This window comes from Molothrus aeneus, chromosome 4 (genome assembly GCF_037042795.1).
Source record: "Molothrus aeneus isolate 106 chromosome 4, BPBGC_Maene_1.0, whole genome shotgun sequence".
Classification (NCBI taxonomy): Eukaryota; Metazoa; Chordata; class Aves; order Passeriformes; family Icteridae; genus Molothrus; species Molothrus aeneus.
In genome coordinates, this window is record NC_089649.1 from 33,941,423 (window position 1) to 33,961,865 (window position 20,443).

The 20,443-nt window shown below is 37.1% G+C and overlaps 1 protein-coding gene across 2 annotated transcripts in view; it reads right to left on the reverse strand.

The window, feature by feature from the left end:
• The window catches only part of MARCHF1 (membrane associated ring-CH-type finger 1), a 224,302-nt gene that overhangs the window by 110,777 nt on the left and 93,082 nt on the right, over positions 1-20,443 (reverse strand). The window contains exon 1 of one of the 2 annotated variants that reach the window (XM_066548243.1): positions 15,466-15,568. The exons of the other annotated variant lie outside the window; for it this stretch is intronic. The gene's annotated coding sequence lies outside the window, so the exon portion shown is untranslated. Of the gene's footprint in view, positions 1-15,465; positions 15,569-20,443 lie in introns of those variants that run through there. 2 annotated transcript variants of the gene reach the window in all.

Below are 20,443 nucleotides of genomic sequence, written 5' to 3' on the forward strand. Positions count from 1 at the left end.
CACCACATGTCAAACACAACTTATTTCAATGTTAAATTATGGCAAAAAGACAACTACCAAATTTGAATGTTTGATAAAAGAATCAAAAAGACAAATAATGTCAGATGTTGCAGGAATCATACTGGAAAAAAATAAAAGTAAAGAAAATACACCTTGAGTTGTTTACTATGCAAATTCATCTTGCATATTTCCTATTCAGGAAACTTCAAAACACAAGAAAAATCACATTATAATCAACTTCAAAATTAATTTTTTACCACTGTATGATGAAACTAAAAAAAAGTAGAAGTTAAGCCATAATTAGAGTGCATTCTTAAGGTATTCTGAAAGGCAGGGTTTTTTGAAATTAATACTTGCAGAAGGGAAACCAGTAACTTCTTTTTTTCATTGCAGCAATTTTTTGTTGTTATTTTAGCAGGTTTACGTAGCAAATACTATCAACAAAAGGTAAGCAAAGACTAGAAACTTCAATTATGTTTTCATTTTAAATCTTTATCATGATCAAAGTAAGTAATTTTCCTAGTTTTATTCATGGACATTCCTGTTCCATCTCTTCTGAACCTTTTCAACTGAGAGCACAGAGCATTTGGGCCAAAGAGACAAAGTTTAGCAAGACTTTTAGCACAAAAAACACCTCCACAATGAAGTGTTGAACAACATAAACTGAATACTGCCAATTTGTTACCTTAGCAAGCTTCCTGAAGAAACACTTGTACATACATACATATATGAGTGTGTCATGGGGTGAAGCTTACTTGAAGGCGTCATTCAGATAAAAAAGTGTCTGAGCCATAGGTTTGCCCACTAATTAGATGAAAATTCGAAAAAATAAATATAGTTGTCCCTGATGACACATGTAAATGGCATGGGGAAGGCTGAACCAAATCTCTTCCAAATGAGAGGGTCTATCTTGTTTCCCAGCTATGTGAAGAAAGAAAATAAGGCAGACATACAACTTTATGTTGTTTTAATGTCTTTATGGTGAGAGGCCAAAGAGTCATAGAAACCCAGGAAACAACCGCGAATTGCCCTCAGATGCACGGGAAAAACTCAAAGAGATTAGTTGGGGCCATACAACAACGAAACAATTGGCATCTTAATGTGATCACCCACATAAGGAACTAATAAAAATGGAGAAAGGTGCCTGTCAATGAGATGCCCTGTATGGGTGCCACAAACCATGCAGAAGGCTGAGTCTGATGTGGAACAGCTGGCCACTCAAGCCAGCTGCAAGCTAGGACTGAGCACATGGGCCCTTTGGAGCAACTACCCTCTGCCCCCAACCTCTGGTGCCACTCAGCTGGGCCAGAGGGGCAGGAGACTTGGTCAGAGTGTGCATCCTTACAGTACCTGCCAATTTCATAGAAAACAAATCTTAAACAGAAATTGCTGTCAACCCACTACACCATTCTGGTTTGCAATTTAGTATACATTTTTTTACCAAATACTTATATGCCATGCTACACTCTTGTTCTTGCAGGTACCAACCTATATTCCCCTGGGAAAACACTCTTTTTTCCCCTCTAGAAGCTTCTATTTTATGTGCAGAACTTTCTTACTTTAAATCCACAATAATACCACTAAGAAATAACAATTGAATTTGCACTCTGGGGGACCTCAAAATGCAATAACATGTACTTCAAAAATCATTCAGGTTAAATACATTTTGCCATCACCAAATTTTAAATATATTACTGAGAGGTGGGACCTACTGGATCATCAAATAATGTTTTAATTTATTAAATTAAAATAATATGTTTCGTATTTAAAGTTGAGCGAATTAAAACATATCTGACACTGATTAGGTGGCATTTAGTATTAACTGAAAATTCTGCAAACACCTCATGCTGTAATACAGCTCTGCATTTAACAACTACTCCAAAATTTGAAAGCTAAGAAAACAATATGCATCACTAGGCTTCATTTCTAAATGTCATATAAGAAAATAGGTATTGACTTTATGCGATCACGAACAATACTTAAGGAGAATGCACAAAGATTAATTATTGATGCTCAGAAATATTTGAAAACAATTTCCCACTCATCAAATCCACATACACTAGGTAAAAATAATACAGATATTATAAATGCTTGATCATGAACGTCAATATTTTTTTCTGTTTGAAATGGGAGTTTTCAATCCATCTTTAATTATTTAACGAGTTATCGCTTCTTCTTTTATGCATAATTTCAGTCTTTCTTCAATAAAGTTCCCTATTAAAACAAACAATACCCCAAAAAAGTTCAAATGTAATTACAGAAATAGCTTCAGATGCCCTTTACGCCGGGGAAAAGTAATTATGTCAGAGTACTACTATATCCTCTGAGGCATGCCAGGCTCCTGCACACAGAAGTCAGACTAGAGACTTGCAGGCACATACACCTGGCATCTTCCAGTTGCTGACTGCTGCTCTCAGTCATGAAAATTGTACAAATTCATAGTAATAACAGGAGCAGTGTGGCTAGCTTTGTCAAGAGGTACCTTCTACCAGCTGCTCAGCTCTGAGAAGTGGAGATTTTTTGATACCTTCTTTTCCTTTAAACCTGTAGTTCTTACACAGAAAAAAAAAAAAATCCACAAAACTACAGTTGGTATTTGTGCTGCACAGGTCTTTACAGTCCATGTATTTATTTCCTTTTGTGTATATAAATTTTATGGAGCATCTACTCAGTGCACAAAGTGTTTAGAATTGATTTTCCTAGTGACACGCTCTGCAGTTTTTATATCCACAATTTTACATGCATGACAAATAATTGCTATTCAGACATGTATTTTCAGGTGCAGAAGTGAAGACCAATGTTTTATAACTTGGTTTTTGGTGGCCCTAACATCATACCAAATGTAACTGACTTTATGAGGATGCCAGCTAAACGTTCCCTGTTGCTTTGTGCATAAAATAGATGTGTTCTTTACCCTGAAACTACCACACTTCCTCCACCTTTTTCAAAACCAGCCCTTTTCATTAAAAAAGGAGTAAATTTGGGCAAGTCTTTGCCCAAGGTTCAAGTTTTTCAAAACTTGATTCTATGTCAATCACAAGTAAATACTTTTCATGATTATCTTAACAGTACTTTCAGCCCATATCTGATGGCTTCAATTTGTTACAATTTTAGAGAAATTATATCATAGGTAGCTGCATGAGGCATAAAAACCCTCTTTGGAACTGCCATGAAAAACAACACCCTACAAATTGCTGGAAGAGACAGGAAAACAATCCATACACTGGCATAGAACAGATTTACCATTCCTTATAGAACCAATTTTTAAACCAAAATGACTCCTACATACAGTACTCAATAAGCAGAAATAAACAAGCCCATTAGATAAAGCAAAGCTACCAATGATGCAAAACAGCCAAAGCCCATCATGTGAAAAAGAAAAAAAAACTAAAACCAAACCAACCAAAACATACAAACAAAAACCTCCAAACACCACATGACCCCAAAAAATCTTTGTTTAAAAAATGGCTAATTATTGAGATAATATATTGAACATAGCTTCAGCAGCCAACTTAGACCATACAAGACAGCACAATTAACAACTGAGAAGACCCCTGCACATAGACCAACATGTAAAGCAAATAATGAAAGAAAACACACAGATGAATAGTAATAAAAGTTGGTTTCTTCTTCATCATGGGAAGGAGAGCAAGTGAATCTGCTTCTACAAACTACATCTGAAGTGATAGTTCAACATTAAATATTTTAGCAGCAATTCAGGCAGAGTAAAGACCAAAGAAATATCATTGGGTTTTTCTCTCATTAAACTGAAGTAGCATAAAATTAGGAACAGTTATTTGCACTGCAGACGTGAGAACTCAGACATGCTATTATGGCTTAGAATGCCACTTAAACTTAGGTGACACATAATATTACATTATTATTTTCAGTAAAATTTTCATTATCAGTAATGTAAGAAGACATAAAACCTATTTTGCAGTCAAAATTTTTGATTTCAAGGCTTAGTCTACTTTGACTACTAAATAAATAGTATTTATTACTATCAAGTATGTTATTTATTTGTTCTATTTTGAGCAGAGTAATAGTCCACTAGTAGCAGAGGTACAGCATTTGTACCTTTAACATTCTACCCTTCTGATTCTACTCAGTGCCAAACACTATTCTGCCAGAAAGTGAATGCCAAACAGAATATGCTCCTGCACACCAGAGAGTATCAAGTCTTAATGTAGGGTTTCCAAAGGAAAAAAAAAAACAAACAACAACAAAGCAGATGTCACATTGAAGAGCTTAGTTTAACATCAGTCAGACACACTTCACCTGCACTCATCCTATCTGTATGTTACGTTACCACACAGAGACATCTATATTAACTGGGGTAATCATTTCAGCAAAAAACATTATATGAATCAACAACCCAATGATCAGATGTTTAAATTTTTTCCCTAATTCACAATAAATTGTGTTTAGCAAAATGCTGCAGGTTTACCATTTTTCAGAACAGACACAAAAGTGATACCTCAAAGTTTTAAAGAGCAGGTCAGTCACTTGTGTCACAGCAGTGTTGTGAAGTGTGACAGCAGAGTAGCTGTTCCCAGTCATGCCATAATCTATTTGTTTAAGCTTAGCTGTTTGACAATAAAGGTTACATTAGCTTCAGAGAGAAAACTGATTCTGTCATATTTCTCCTAAAACAGCTGGACAGCAGCAATTCAAAAGTAGAGAGTTCTATATTAAGATCTTAAATGAACTCAAAATCTTCTGTCCAGGTTAGCTGGTGGCAGATGCAGAAACCATGAAATCTCTGGAAGTAAAAAAAGAGCAATGCGTTCTTAGAGTTGTATTATTAAGCAAGAATGCCAAATCTCTCTTACAAACCATTGCCTTGCATTTAAGATTGCAGAGAAAAAGTTTGATACTACAGTCTGTGAAAATATGCAAAAGGTATTCTGAACGGTTTGGCTTTTCCTTGCATTTGAAATGTTTTGAAGAAGGCAATTCTGAATGATGATGTTCCAGTTCACCATCTTTTTAAAAGGTTTCTTTTTAACTCCTTGCACATTTGGTATCACCTTTTAACCTTCTCAACTTTATCTACTATTAGTCTTCCAATGTTTTATAATTTATGATTTTTGTTCTTGTGCGTTAATATTCAGAAATTTTAAATGGACAGTGAAACAAGTAGTCCAAATTCTCAACCACACTCAAGACATGCACAAGAGATAAGTGACTAACATTTGTTTTTCAAACAAAGCTTAAAATGGCAAAAACATGGAGTCTCCACATAAGAAATAGGTAGATCCAAACTGTGTCGTATGCACAGAACTTCCATGATTATGTGAGAACAGTAAAAGTGTAAGGGCTTATTGTTTCCATGGAAACTTTTTACCTGCAGGATCCACCCACAGGAAACTACACAACACATCCACATCCCTGAGAAAACGGACTTCACTGGGGGATTTCATAATGTTCTATGAAAGCAGAAGGAGCAGTGCCACACTTCAGAGGAGAAAAATGAAAGCACAGAAAATTACATCTGGAATTAGAACCAAAGTCAGAGCACTGCAAGGTGTCCATCAAATGTAGTCCATCAAATTGTCAAAGAACAGCATTCATAGATAATAAAGGGAGCAGGAAGAAATACAGCAGAAAAACTTCCATCAAAAATTACGCTATTTTCTGCATTAAATGGTTGCCCATGGATCCTGTGAAGAGGACTGTCAGCAAACCAGCATTCAGTGGCTCAGGAGGGCCAAACCTGCACACTACCTGCAGACAGGGGCTACAGCGGCCATTCCTCACTAATGAGACTTGAAACAGATTTCAGGCACAGCATGTGGATAGGCTGAGCTCGCAGCAGCACTGCCCTGTGCATGCTGTGACCTCCTTTCCTCACTGGAGGAGACTGCAGCAGCATTAGAGGGTCTTAACAGGCATTCCTGTCACTGCCCATCTATAACAGTGAGACAGCACTGTCAATTCAGGAAAACCAATTCACATTCCCACCTGTGTCTGAGCTCTTGTATTCAGAGCAGAAGTCTGGAAGTGCTCAGAAAATTGCAGATTCAGTGTCATTCCATGCACACAGTGTTCACAGTTACCCAACTGACTCCTCTCTGGGCCATGTACACTGCCAAACCACAGCACTCTCCAGCTGCACCCAGCATGTGATACAGCATACTCAGACATCCTGGTGCCTACTCACCAGCACTGCAGGGTTCACTGCCAAAAAGCAAACATGTATTTCACCAACACAGGTGAAATTTCACCTACTTTCACAAGGTTTGACCAATTAACCCTTTGCCCTGTGCTAATGTCTTGCCTACCACTGGAAAAGTCAAGTGATTCGAAGGATTTTGTTTCCCTCTCAAAGAAAAAGTGTCTGAAGTAAAAGGGAAGGAATAGCTAAAACTTACAGATACTAACATGGCATTGCTGTGAGACTCTTACCCTCACTTCATTTTGTTCTTGCACTGAATACTTGACATTTGTGTCCTATACTGACATTAAGGTTCCTGATTTCTTGCCCAGAAGCACAGGGAGTACTAAGAGGGGAAGTGTTTGCTGCATCTTTATCCCTCTCACGACAACAAAGCCATTGCAACAGGCTACTGCAGTAATGGTAGAGTACAGGATGGAAAAGCCTCCCTTTAAGCATCTGCAAGCATGATTATTTTAAGAGAAATTACAGTGTGGGGGATTTCTATTTGGGCTGCCACAAGACAACAAATCTCTCTAATAAGACAAGCATTTCTTTAAAATCAGTAAGACATGTCTGTAACTACTTTGAACTTTTCCAGCATGATGGTACTGTAAAATACAGCTATAATCTCAAATATATTTAGTGAGTAAACTAAAAGGGTTTCCTTAGGATCACATGTCAGGGGGTTAAGACATACACCTAATCACTCCAGGAGACAGTTTCCTTATTATTGACACTAAAATAATTCAACCTCCTATATTCACAAAATCCTGTGACTGCATAGCTGAACACACTTGGCTAATAACTGAGATCAGTGAAGGTACAGACATGCTAACTACTGAAAAATTTCATTCCACAACATGGATAGTCCTAAGAAACCTAATCTGAACAAGGAAGTGCTTCCACTGTCTACACATACTGCTCCTGCTGCCACAATTTTAAAAGGCAGCACTGATACAGAAATGAAGTCCTGAATCTCACATATTCAAAGTCCAGGAGAAGAGTTGAAAGATCTACTGATACTTCAAAGTAGGCTGAGAGCCAACCTCCATCTTCTTATCAAAGTCAAATTATTCCACTCTGAAATGTAAACCAGCTGATGTTTGTACTCCCATTAAAAGTAAGGTGACACTGTCAAATTACACTCTCCAATACAAAATCTTGCCTTTTTATTGAAAACAAAACCAAACAAAACAAAAGAGGGGAAAAAAGACAAAGAAGAAAACCTCAAAATCATAAAGTTACAAACGTACATATAAATAGGAGGTAAGAGATGTGTGTATTTTATGAAAATTGTTTCTAGACATAAGAAAAGCCTTTGCAGCAGAGAGAAGGCCAGGGGCTGTGACAAACCCTGGGTGATCTCTGCTGTGGCAGAACAATGCCTTCATCTCTAAGTACAGAATTCAGCAGATCTGCAATAAGCACCTCATTTTAAAGAACAAGAATCAACAAGCCTCCTGCAATTTGAGTAGTTTACACATGTGCACATTTCAACTGTATTTCTAATATGCTTATGATTCTGAAGCCAGGAAGCTTCCAGAGCTGGTGATATGAGCTGAAAGTGTCTCAACTAGACAGAAAATAATCTTTCCCTTTCATGGTAAGATTGATGAACATTCGCAGTGTCTTTGAGAAAGACCCTCAAGTTAGGCAAGTGTTCTCTGCCTTAGAAAAAAAAATCATACCAAACTCAGCATTATTTTGTTCATGGTTATGAAGAAGAACTAAATATTACTGTCAATAAAAGCGATTTTAGTATTACTAGTAATAATTTTATAGAATTCTATATGCCTGAATACACAGGATTTTAAAATTTCTTGTTCAGATAGCTAGATGCAGATGAAACTGGAGGAACCTATTAGGCTAGCATCAGTTTTGCAATGCTGGCAGTTTATTCAAGCAATTTGAGCCTCTATTGTATTGTTTCTTAACTAATCAAATAGTTGCCAACAACCAGATTTCAATGCCTGAGAGTCATCTTTAAACAGAACAAAATATGCTGGGGTGTATGTGACCATGGAAGCTATTTTTAAAAATGCTGACTAAATTCAAAAATACTTCTCTAAAATGAGTCTTGGGACACAGACTCTGCTGACGCCTTCAATAACTTGTACTTGAACTTTATTTGTAACACACCAACCCCCCAGAAGAAAAGCATCTCCACCAGGGCAAACAGCTCACAGAACTGTTCATATTGTGAAAGGTATCTAGAGAAAATAATCTGTTTTTCAGCTTCCTGAACTGTATCCAGTTCCTGGTACCCTATTCAACTACCAGGTTTAGACACTACAACACATTCTGCAAACTGTCTCAGTTACAGACATTGCTTCAAGATAAATCAGGACCCAAGGAAGTCATTAAACTAAAGTATAGAAGCTTACAGCTGAAGACAAAACAACCATCAATTAAAGATGGAAAACTTTTGTGTTCATGGTTTTGGATTCTTGGGGTTTTGCATTTATTTTTAAAAAACACCATTTAGCAGGAAAATTCTACAATTAATTTTAATATGGAAAGTCTTCCTCTGTAAAACGTCAGATTAACTTTAGAGAGAAATCCAAATTAAATAAAATCTGAAGCCTAATATTTTATTCTCAGAGACGTTTTAGACTGGGGGGGGGGGGGGGAACTACACACACAAGCCCAATTCAATTTATTTGAACTGGGAGTTCCAGAGATATAAGGAATTATAAAAGCTTTCTTCATAAAACTTGTAGTCAGACTTCAGCAGCAACAAAAGACACATTCCAGCAGATTGTAAGCACTGGCTACAAACATAAAGAGGCAGAAGGCTACTCCAATATGGAATCTTGAGCTTCAAATCCTTCATCAGTGAAAAGATCAATTTTTAAATCAATATTAATATTGAATGCTTAGTCAATACACAGCAAATTGGAGAAATAGGCTTTTACGGACTTTTCAAAACAAACTTGATCAAAAAAAAAATGACCATGCAGCCAGTAGCCTTTGCGTGATCTTATCAGGAAAAGCAACCTATAAAGAATTGCATTATCCCAAAGCATGCTAATAAAAGCACAGCAAGGAATCTCTTATTTTCTTACTGGTAGCACAGTAATGTTTTTATTCACAGAAATATAAAAAAGAAATAATGTCTCAAAATTATTATAACAAACCCAGCATGTTAACTTTTCCCATTTCTTTCACTGTCATTAAATTGCTTGTCATAAGCCCCACATGGCAGACCAAAAGAGTAACAATTCCCAAACAAGGACGATAAGACTTACTGATAAACAATTTTCTAAAGCATCCTAAAGATAACTAAGCATGCCACAGGCTGATTTATGGGTGTACTTTGGGAGCACTTCAACCATTGATCACAGAAGCAATCTATCACCACAAAAATACAGACAAATTTCACTAGGAAGTCTCTTCAACTGCAGATGCAGTTGGATTTCCATGCAAACATAGCACTGAAGTACAAACAATGGTCATGTCAAGAAAAGAAGAAATACCATATAATATTGATGATAAACAGTATTAGCAATTTTGTCATAAATTGTGTATGACATCATGTTCAACATGAGCTTTACATTAAGAAAAACTATGAAAGGAAAGCAATACATGTCAGAACACATCAGTAATCTGATTCATATGCCAGAGCTTCCCCTCCCCATTCTCCCACCCCCACATTTCTTGCTGAGTTAAAAATCATACCTCCTAACAAGACTGGAATTACATGACTCTTCCCAGTCAGCTGTCATTGAAAAGAAACATCCCTACCCTTCCTGTAGAAAAAAAATCCCAGTGTATTTTAGGTAATGAATGACCATCTCTATCTGTTAAGTTAGAAATTTACCTAAGAAATTTTTAGAATGTGAGATAATCAGCCACCATCTATCTGGCTTATGAATTATTTCACCAATATCTTGCAATTCTAAGACTTTTATTCCTTGCATTATATGCCTTAAGCTATTTTATTAGCACTGGTATAAATGAAATTGTCACATATTAGGAGTTGCCCTATTCTCAACCTTTGATAAAGTGACCAAAGCCACCAACAAATTTAAGTACACTAAAGATTACACTTCCCTATGTAAAGGCAAAATCCCAAAAACAAAACAACCAGACAAAAAAACCCACAACAAAACCCAATACATCACTTGACTTAAGGCTGTAAGACAATAAAACAACATCAATATGTAAGGCCTTTGCCTTTTTTCCTTAATTACAGATGTTTCAAGTATCAATTATCTCAGTATGTACTTCACAACTGCCATGAAAATCTTTTAAAAGAAATGTAAAAGCACTTTCTTTATAGCATGTAAGGAAGTCTAAGCCTTGAAACATATTTTGTCTATCATTACATCTATTTAAAATTAAGTAGGTAATAAGTGAGATAACACAGATAAATGTAAAACAATTAATTCCCATCAATAACATTTAGTTACTGCTTCCTCCTTTAAAAAACCTGTCAATTTCTCCTAAACTACTTACAAGCTTTAAGGCAAACATTAGCAGTTACTCTAGTCTAGTGCTTAAAATAAACATTAGCAGTTACTCACAAGTGCCATTCACAAGACCCCTTAGGTTTCAGTCTCAATTCTGACTTGAAGATCTCCTGACCAAAAAATGCATGCTCTACACAATAAATGAGTGTACATAATTTCAAGCAACATATTCTTTTTTTTTTCCTTTAAGGTACAAACTGTACAGAAAAACCAAGTTCAAATTCAATTTACTATACTCCTTCATAAATGCCAAGTATTTCCCAGGTAGCATTTAAAGCTTCCAAGGTAACAGGTCTTGTTCTGTCTTATTGCTTCTGAGAAGGCAGAATATGAAAACTCTGCTGAAGAACAGAGAGGTCCCAAGTTTCCTTCAAAGCACAGAACTGTGCAGGGTGCAGAACTAAATTTCATGCCAAAGTACAATACACAGTGGAGTGAGGATTCCTCCCTGCAATTTATTGCATTTTGTGAACTTCTGTGAAGGAAACTAATAGTCATCATCACCTCTGCCAGAATATTAAGATCAGAGAAACACAGTAGGCATAAGAAAACCATTTACCAGTTATGAGCAAAAAATCAAAACTAAAAATAAATCAACAATAACATGGCTAATTTGTTACTTGTTAACTACAGACTATCAAACTTTGTAACTTCTTTAGGATATTGGGTTAGGTTTTGGGGCAACAGAGTAAGACTCATCTCTATAACAAGCAAGTTATACTAGCATCTGAATGTGTCCAAAAACCATATTACAAAGGTTATTTGGTTGGGGCTCTTTTATTTAAATCAAAGTTTTGAAAGTAACCGAATCAAGATTGACTGACACCTGCCACTGCATTCTTCATTTAGGTTATTTTCTACTCTGAAATTTTTACCTGCAGGTAACTCATAAATTTTCAGTACCATGTATTGAAAACTGCTCAGGCTGAAGAGGTGCAGTATGTACACATTTAGTTTGGCATCAAGAAATGTCTTCTCTACCACAACATTTTTGACTTTTACATACTTGCTCCTACCACTCTAAGTGTACAACATTCAAGTCTGGCTTTCCACAGTAGTCATGGCAGTTTATCCAATGACCCTTGCAAACTCTTCGTTAGTGTGAGTGTTTTCACTCACTTGGCCTGTCCAGTTTTCTCACTGGATGAAATTTTCTTTCTGTATTTAACTTACTTTAGAATAATTCATGCCTGTACAAAAGCCAATGTAAACTGAGACTACTTTATGAACTTCACAGTGTATATTCACAACAAAATAATAAAATTATGAGCCAGAGTAGGCATTTCCTCAACCATGTTCTTTAGGAAACATATACATTTCTTTTACCTTTTTTATTACAGCAGAGAAAATCAACCAGATGTTCAAAGTAACTGTTGAAATATTACATACATATAAAATGGGGGTCATATGTCACCATGACATTGGTCCCAGGGCACTGAAACCTATGTATTAAAAAAACTAACTAATTTTGGAGTCCTGATGACATAATTTGATCTTTAGGTTACTGATTTAATTCACTTTGAACAACAGTTCTCTTAGTAAACTCTTCTGAAAACAGACACCCAAGGGTTTTTCTCTATCACAGAAACCCAATTCCACACTTCATTATAAACTTAAGATATTTCTCAAATATCGAAGAAAGCTGAATTAACTATTTAATTAAAAAAAAAAAAGCCCACATCATGTTGTGAATGCACTTTATACTTTAGTCTTCATTTCTGCAACAAACTTTTCCAACTGCATTAGTAAAAGAGTAAGAAAGACAGTTTGTACACTTAAATGTTTGGGGCAAAGCCAGTGGCAATAATGACTGGTGAACTTTCCTAAAATCAGAGAAACAAACTAGCAGAAGATTATACCTGTGCATGGAAATATAGTGTACAGCTGCTGCAACAGGTTATTCAACATCTAAGCATCTTCACTGCTTCATTATGGAAAAAAACCTACTTCATCTTTAGGCTACATTTAAAGAGGCTCTATAGCTAAATTTGATGCAAATTCCATTGTTAGCTACAACTTCTGCTAATTATTATTGAGGCAAATCACTGAAGGATTGCAGGAATGGCCTGCACTAAAGTTTTTACTTCCACAAAGGACACCGCAGAGAAAGTCTGCCTGCAAACACTCCCTGTAGGCATTGTTATCACACCTCTACTCCCAATATTGGCCAGAAGTCCACTGTGGGCACTTGGGGCTCTGAAGTGATACTGCACTCAACATCCTTACTGATAGATCAGTGTTAGGCAATCATCTGTAAGTGTGTGCAGACACATATTAAAACTTTCAGATAAAGCATGTGTATGAGCATCCAACAATCACAGAAAAGCATTATAGAATGAGTTTCATCATTAAGAACCTCAGTTGTGCATGACTAAGGCAGATTTACGAATTCACCATGAACTTTGAAACAGTCCACTGCATCCAGCTCTGCAATTAGACAGAAGATGAATTCTTCTTCATAAATTTTAATGCTGTTGTATGAACATAACATAAAATTCTTCAGCAATAACAGGATCTGGCATACAATCCTAACAGTAGTTAACCCTAGCAACTGGAAGACCTTTTGGACATTTCTTTTTTCCATGTCTTCCTGAACCAGCTTGATGCTCTCAGCTAGAAGCCCATTTAACTACTTTACTTAGCTTCCACCTCAAAAAGCCTGCTGATGGAAAGACAGAGGAAGCAGGTACTTGCAGAAACAATATCAGAATACCATGAACCCAGAAGACCCTCATGAATACAAACACTGAGGACCAGCTAGGGGAGTTTCCCTTTGTGAGAACCATACCATGCACGGGTAGACCACCATCTACATACGTTTGAGCAATCTCTGTCTAGACAATAAAAAAGCTGGTTCACTACTCTCAAATTACACCCACAAAACAAACCTGAACATCATCACAATTTACATAAGTACATATTTTAGGGAAAGCAGTTTTCAGTGCTTGGACTACTATCTCCATCAATAGCACTAGGGAGTTTTTACACTGTATGAATTCCAGCCATAAGCCTTATAGGATAAGCAGCAGTTTGAGCAGAATGATTAGGCTCTGACCAGCAGAGAGCAGTTTGGCAAATACATTTCAGTGAGTACAGAGATGTACTTTAAGTTTGGTTTGGAGTTTTGTAGGGTTGGTGTTTGGTACTTTTTCTATTAAGTTTAGAAGAGAACTTTAATGAACTTAGTTATACATGTCATTTTACTCTTTTCTGATACATAACTTCCACAACATTCAAGAAGAAACTGTTTTCTGAGATACTGGAGTCTTGCTGAAATGACCCAGCCCAGCCCTCACAGGGAAAAAAAAAAACAGCAAAGTGCATGAGATGATTCTCACAACTCAGATTCTCTACAATTCCCCCTCCCCACTAAGTCTCACATTTATCTGACTCCTGTATGAATATTGCATGTATTCTTCAGTTAACTGAAGGATCAAATTAAAACAAGAATTCAAGAGGACAATTTAAGCCAGGTAACATGATATATTTTTGCTTTTCACACCCTGAGCCTTAATACACAGAATGGTTTTCACCGAACCTTCACATTGAACCAATTTATGGAAGAAAAAACCAAACCAAAATTTTCCATTTCAGGACAGAAATCCCAAAATATTATGACTCTTATGACTGTGCTACCAGTTAACAACTGGAGACTACTTCCAAGGAAGGATGCTACTTATACCAAAGTGCTTAAACAAAAAAACAGAATAATCATTTTCAGTGAACTTGTCATAGCCAAATATTAAGAAAAAATATTATCTTTAATTTAAAAAATAAAAAATAAAAAAAACCCCAAACAATGCTTGTCCACAGTCTCACAGACCTCTTATGAATATCAACCACCTGTTGAACTTAACAATTTCTGGAAAACTATGCCACACAATCCACCAGAAGAAAGACTTCTTTCAGGGACACAGTTTGTCACAGTCTCTCAGACAATACTTAAAAGACATCGTGTTTGTTTTCCCAATAGTTCCTTGGTTTTCATACAGCAATAGGAAAAGAAAAGCACAGAGATGAGAAACATGTCTGTAAAAAGCAGATGTCTATGTTACATACATTTACTGCTATATCTATCAACAGACTACTTATGTTTTGGGTTTGTAAGGAATGCTTTTTTTTTTGGGCTTGCACAAAGCATACTTAACCTATACAGGGCAAAAGAGATTCCTACAGGTAAAAACACCATTAAAATTGCACAGATTTTCTGTATTTCTTTTTGTACTAACCATTAACGTAATATGAACCTACAGTTTCTTTTTAACTGGGAGATAACAGGATACAGTTTTTACTGATGAAACAACACTTGTGTATGTTTACAAATCAAAGAAAGTCAAGAGATAAAAACAAAACACTGCTGCCTTTTAAATGGTAAAAAGACTAAGCTTATGCCTAATGTGAGTGTCCTTATACCAGGACGCTCACATTAGAAAAACAGGCTTTAGTACGGTATTTTTGTTGGTTTTAAACAAAGACAGGAATTTTACTAAAACTACTTTTCCATCCAACCTATTGTAAAGAAACTGCTACTTGACAGCTTACAGGGAACAATAACTGCCAGTACAAGCAGGCTGCACTCATTTAAATGAAAGCGTTAAAACCCCCAATGCAGTTTGTAACTTCCTTCAGCAATTTATCTGACTTTTGAAGCAGGCTCCCTGTCCCTGTAAGGCTGAGGCGCTGCTCTCACAGCATCCCCTGCAGTGTGCTACAGCTGCACCCCTGAGCGCTCTGCAGCGCTCCAGCCACGCCGCATCCTGCATCCCACATCCAAACCCACTGCCTACCACAGGCACATCACCCTGTCCCAGCAAACTGAAACCTTCCTCTTACCTCCACCTCCTTGCTCTTCTCTTTGTTTGTGCCCATTGAACTTCTCCCATTGCTGGCAGTCTCCCGCGCTGGCACTACAGAAATCTGCTGGAGTGGCATTCTTACAGAGCTGCACGTTGCCAGTACCTGTTTGGATGCCTTATATCTTCACTCCCCCCGAGTAGCCCACCTGTATAATTGTTCATATCCTCTCTTTGCCAAGCTCAGCTCTAAATAAAAAGGGGAAAATATTATTTGAGAAACGGTGAAGCCAGGGTCTTCCATCAAAAGAAAAAAAAAAAATCAACAAAGCAGAGCAAATTGCAAACACAGGCGAGACACAGCAAACAAAGAAGTGAGGCACAACAATCCAGGGAGTTTCACATGCTTAGAGTGATGAGTTGCTGCAAGTCTGTGTCCCTGGAGCACCCCGCCATACCACTATCCCCCAAGAGCACTGTGGGAGACAATTCAATTTCTGTGTTACCTAATAACTGTCATGGAAACCAAGGAAACCCAGGTCTCACAGGCCCTGGTTAGCGATCGCTTCCCGCTAACGGCACCGGCTCCCACATTTGCAGCAGCTGCCACTTCTGCTTTTGTCTCCCATCCGATTCCACAGGAGCCCACTGAGCACCCCCAGACACTGCCTCGTGCCCGCTAGGTGCAGCAGCAGAAGGCTGAAAAGCTTAGTGTCCTATTTTGGAGGCAAAATCTCCTCCTTTAAAAGCACAGGAGAGCTTGCTGTGTCCTTCATGCGTCTACAATAATCTGCTTAGGTCAAGGGATCTGCCTTGAAGTGAGGAGTAGCAGTGAGCAATCGAGGTGTAAAAAGGAAGACAAGACTGGGAAGGATTGCAAATGTGCCTTCCTGAGGTTGATAGTAAAAAGTTAACCCTTTGCTGCGCTCCTCTTTTCCCGAGACTTGCCCAGAAGCCAGCTCTGCAGGATGAGCAGAGGCAGACACACACGTGCCTTTACAGTAGTCACACACACCCTGAGAATGTCACTTATGTGAGCTTCTCCCTCCCAACAGCTTCACTGCTCTCAGTCGCTGTGGAGCAAAACACTCAGGAAAAATGTTTCAGCATTTCCCCTCCCCTTAAAATGCAAAACAGCAGAACAAAGTCACAGGTGTTGTATTACAAAAATGGATTTGAAGAAAGGAAACTCCTGTTGTTTCTACTTCTTAAAATAATTATTATTCTTCATAAGTATTAGGAATGCCAGGAAAACTGGTTTTGATTAAAAACAGTAAAGAAATTATTAGATCAGAAGCCAAGTTCTTAGCTGTATAAATTATTCTGCATAAATAATGCAGGAATAAGAAAAAAAAATCCCCCAACAGGCACCAACAGTGTTTTAATATGCTGTCAATTAAAGAAAAAAAAATATTACCTAAGCCCTGAAATACATCATCTTTATTTCCAGCTGTACAGAACAGCACTTAGAATTCTGACAAGAAATAATAGCATTATAAACAGCCTGGATTCTCTTACAAAGCCAGTGGGGAGGATTTAAAATACTGTTGATTCACTACTCCACTACTTTAGTTACTATTTCTCCGTCTAAGTTAATAGAGCTTACAAGGGACTAGCCTGAGATAAATTGAGATCTGGTTCAGGTTGACATCCTGGTTTTACATCACTGATTTAAACTAAGGTATATTGACAGGCTGTAAGAGAAGAGTTCATCGATGCATTAACAAAGAAATATAATCTGTGCTAGGAGTTTAGAGATGCTGCAAGATTTGAGTATATGTGCACATCTTTATAACATATATATTCTATATATCTATAGTCATGGAACAGATTTACAAAGAGTAAAATTAAGTCTATTGACATTTACACGTTTCCTTTTACACATTTTTTGTTATATTTTACATGGTAATTCCATTTTTAATTTCCAATATTCCAAAATCAGTTTGAATGTAAGTTTAAATAACTTTCCATATACACAGGGAGATTCTGAATATAAAGGAAAAAAAAGACAAGCTCCAGCTCCACCAAGACATTGGTAAACCAAAAATTCATTCCAGAAATATTCAAAGACAAGAAATGTTATATACCAGGCTAGTAAAGTTTTACTTCAATTTTAACTTGATGATAATGCAAAGGAAATTCCTTTTTAGTTCAATAGAATGTTTTAAAGCTACAGAAAAACTCTTCTCCTTCCTCTGAGGCACAACCAGATTAAGAACTCCTAAACCTGACTCTGCTTTGTCATGATAATCACTTACCTCTTTGATAAAAATATTGATAGAAAAGTAGAAGGTTTGTGGTATTAAAATGGAACCTTCCTGTAAATGTGCTTTCATGTCTAGTAAAGCTTAAAAAAGTCAACCTACCTTTTGATACTGTGCCAATAATTCTGCATTTGAAATCATATATACTTGAGATTTAAATCAGAGATTTCTGGGTTAACCAGTAATCTCTTTAATCCCATCTGTTTTAGCCAGAATAAAGACCTTACAGGGCGTGATGTACTCAGTTCTTTCTAAAATGATGCATGGCCCCTTTCTTCCCCCACAGTGAACCTATGACATCAATATGTATATAACAAAACTCCCTAGTTCCAAACAAGGGCTATATTTTAACATTAGGTAGCTCCATGCTTGCATTCTGCTTAACTATTTCACTAATTACATTTCTTAACCATGGGGAGACTTCAAATTCACGTGCAATTGCCTTCCCTGTACATATGCTGAACATGGCTCTTCCCAGCCTAAGTGGCAGAACAACCAAGCCTCATGCTGCTATACCCAGAAATACAGAGATCACCACTGCTCCATAGTAAGGAACCTGTTAGAAAATACAGGACATATCCAGATGCATATTGTAAAAGTCAGTGGTAGAGGTGTGGCTGGGATCATTTTTCATTAGCATTAAGTTCAGTTTTCTGTCTTTGCTTTTTCAAGTTTACTCTGATAGAATTATAAAATATAAAACTTTTGCACAGGTATTAATACACCTATGATCTCAGAACACCAGAGCACATCTTAAACAAAACTATTGATTTCAATTTACAATTGTTTTTAGCTCCCAGAGTCCCTAAGTTATAAACAAAGTAATTTAATATATACACACACAACCCTTCTTGTTAGAAAATGTATCTACTCCCACTCATCCTCCATGGTGAACAGGCTGTGGTGTCCTATTTAAAGAACACTAATTTTGGCAAATGTACCACCCAAAGAGTCGTAATTTCAGAGCCATGCCTCACCTGAAGGACAGTGCGCCAGCTGCTCAGTGAAGTATGAAGCTGCTGTGCAAAGCAGCATGATAGGGTTTCAACCTCAGGAGGGCAACAATAACAAAAGAGAACTGCTCACCTGGAGCAGGCGAAAGTGACATTGGCAGAGAAAAGGAGTATGTGTTGGGTGTCCGTTAGTAATTGATTTTCATTAATATAATTCACAGGTCTTGAAGCAAGTAACTACAGAAAAGAGAACTACCATTCCTCTCTCCTCTTGCTTATTGCTCAAAACCCTACTAATCCCAATTCAGAAAAGCCAAGGAATCCAAATCTTTATTTTCAGTCGCCCAAAACATTCCCCTTGGTACTCAGGACCCATACATTCCCTGCACAAAACATGCCTAGAGCCACTTCCATAACAATCTAACAGCAAAAAGGGATCAGAATTATAACCCCACATACACACACACTATGTTTTTAGTTTAATTTCATAAGGAGCACATCATCTTCTCAGCATACCCATTTACACAAGACCACTGCTTTGAACTATGAAGACAATCCGATCAGCTATGGTTACTGGTTCAGCCATGGTGATGCAAGTGCCAATGAGAGAATGAAAGACAGCAATACAATTATTTTGTAATACAATTGCAAGGAAACAATGTACTAGTGTACCAGAAGCTCACTGGCAGCTTGTATACAATAGCTCTGCTTATATATAATAGCCCTGCCATTGCTTACAGAAAAATTTGTACAAGACTCTTGAATTGAAAAAAACCCTAAGTTTACCTGCATAAATAACACTATCAGAAACAGATAATTCTAGCTCTTTTTTACTCACACAAAATCATGTTTGGATAAGATGTACTTCAGCTTTTATATGATCTTTCAGCAAAAAGCTGTATTGAAGTAATATCGTGGACATAAAATACTTAGAAGGTGGTTGTTTGGACTTCACATTATTTGTAAAAAAGACACACTAACTATGAATACACAATATACGAAAAGGTATAGACAAATAGTCTATAGTCTTGAGATTTAGGAATGGCTTTCACTTTCCCCAAAAATTAAACAGAGTTAGAAACACTGTGCATGGTATGCTCCTTTTACCAACAGGTATTGCTTCTCTCATAATCACATCTTAGGTACAGAGACAAAAGTCTGAACTCTACAGCAGCTCTGGAAGCAGATGGATACTAGGAGGTAATCAACTGGCATGAGTACAGTCACTTCATCCAGCAGAAGCTTCTAACACCTAAATTAAAAGTGCAATGAGCAGTAGTCTAATGCACACCAAATAGGACTGCTGTAAACCAATCCCTTGGGCTTCCAAAGCATCCTGAAGCTGACACTAGAACCAAATAAAGTTTTCAGATAAATGAAAAATTCCTTTAGATTTTCTCTCAAGCCTTAAGCCTACAGGAGTACAAAGTTAGTCATGGAATTAGGGAAATCATGAAACACATCTTTGGCCAAGCACAAATATTCCAAAGCAGCAGATTCCAGACGGGAATGGGAAAACCTGTTGTTCTCTGCTATCTGAATAAGTATGTCTTAAATACTGTTCTGCACTGTGTGCTGGCTTCACATGGAGGAGCATCAGGAATGCAAGTTTTCAGCAGAAGTCATGTTCAAGTAAGTCCTCAGCAGAAGCAAATTTTAAAAGTTATTTTAAAAACTTGAATAGAATTTGCATTCTTCACAAATAAGAATGAATGGCTGTGAGATACCGTATTAGAATTTGCCTTTTAAATGCCCCATGAAGTTGGTACAGACTGGAATGCAGCCATCATGTTACTAGATC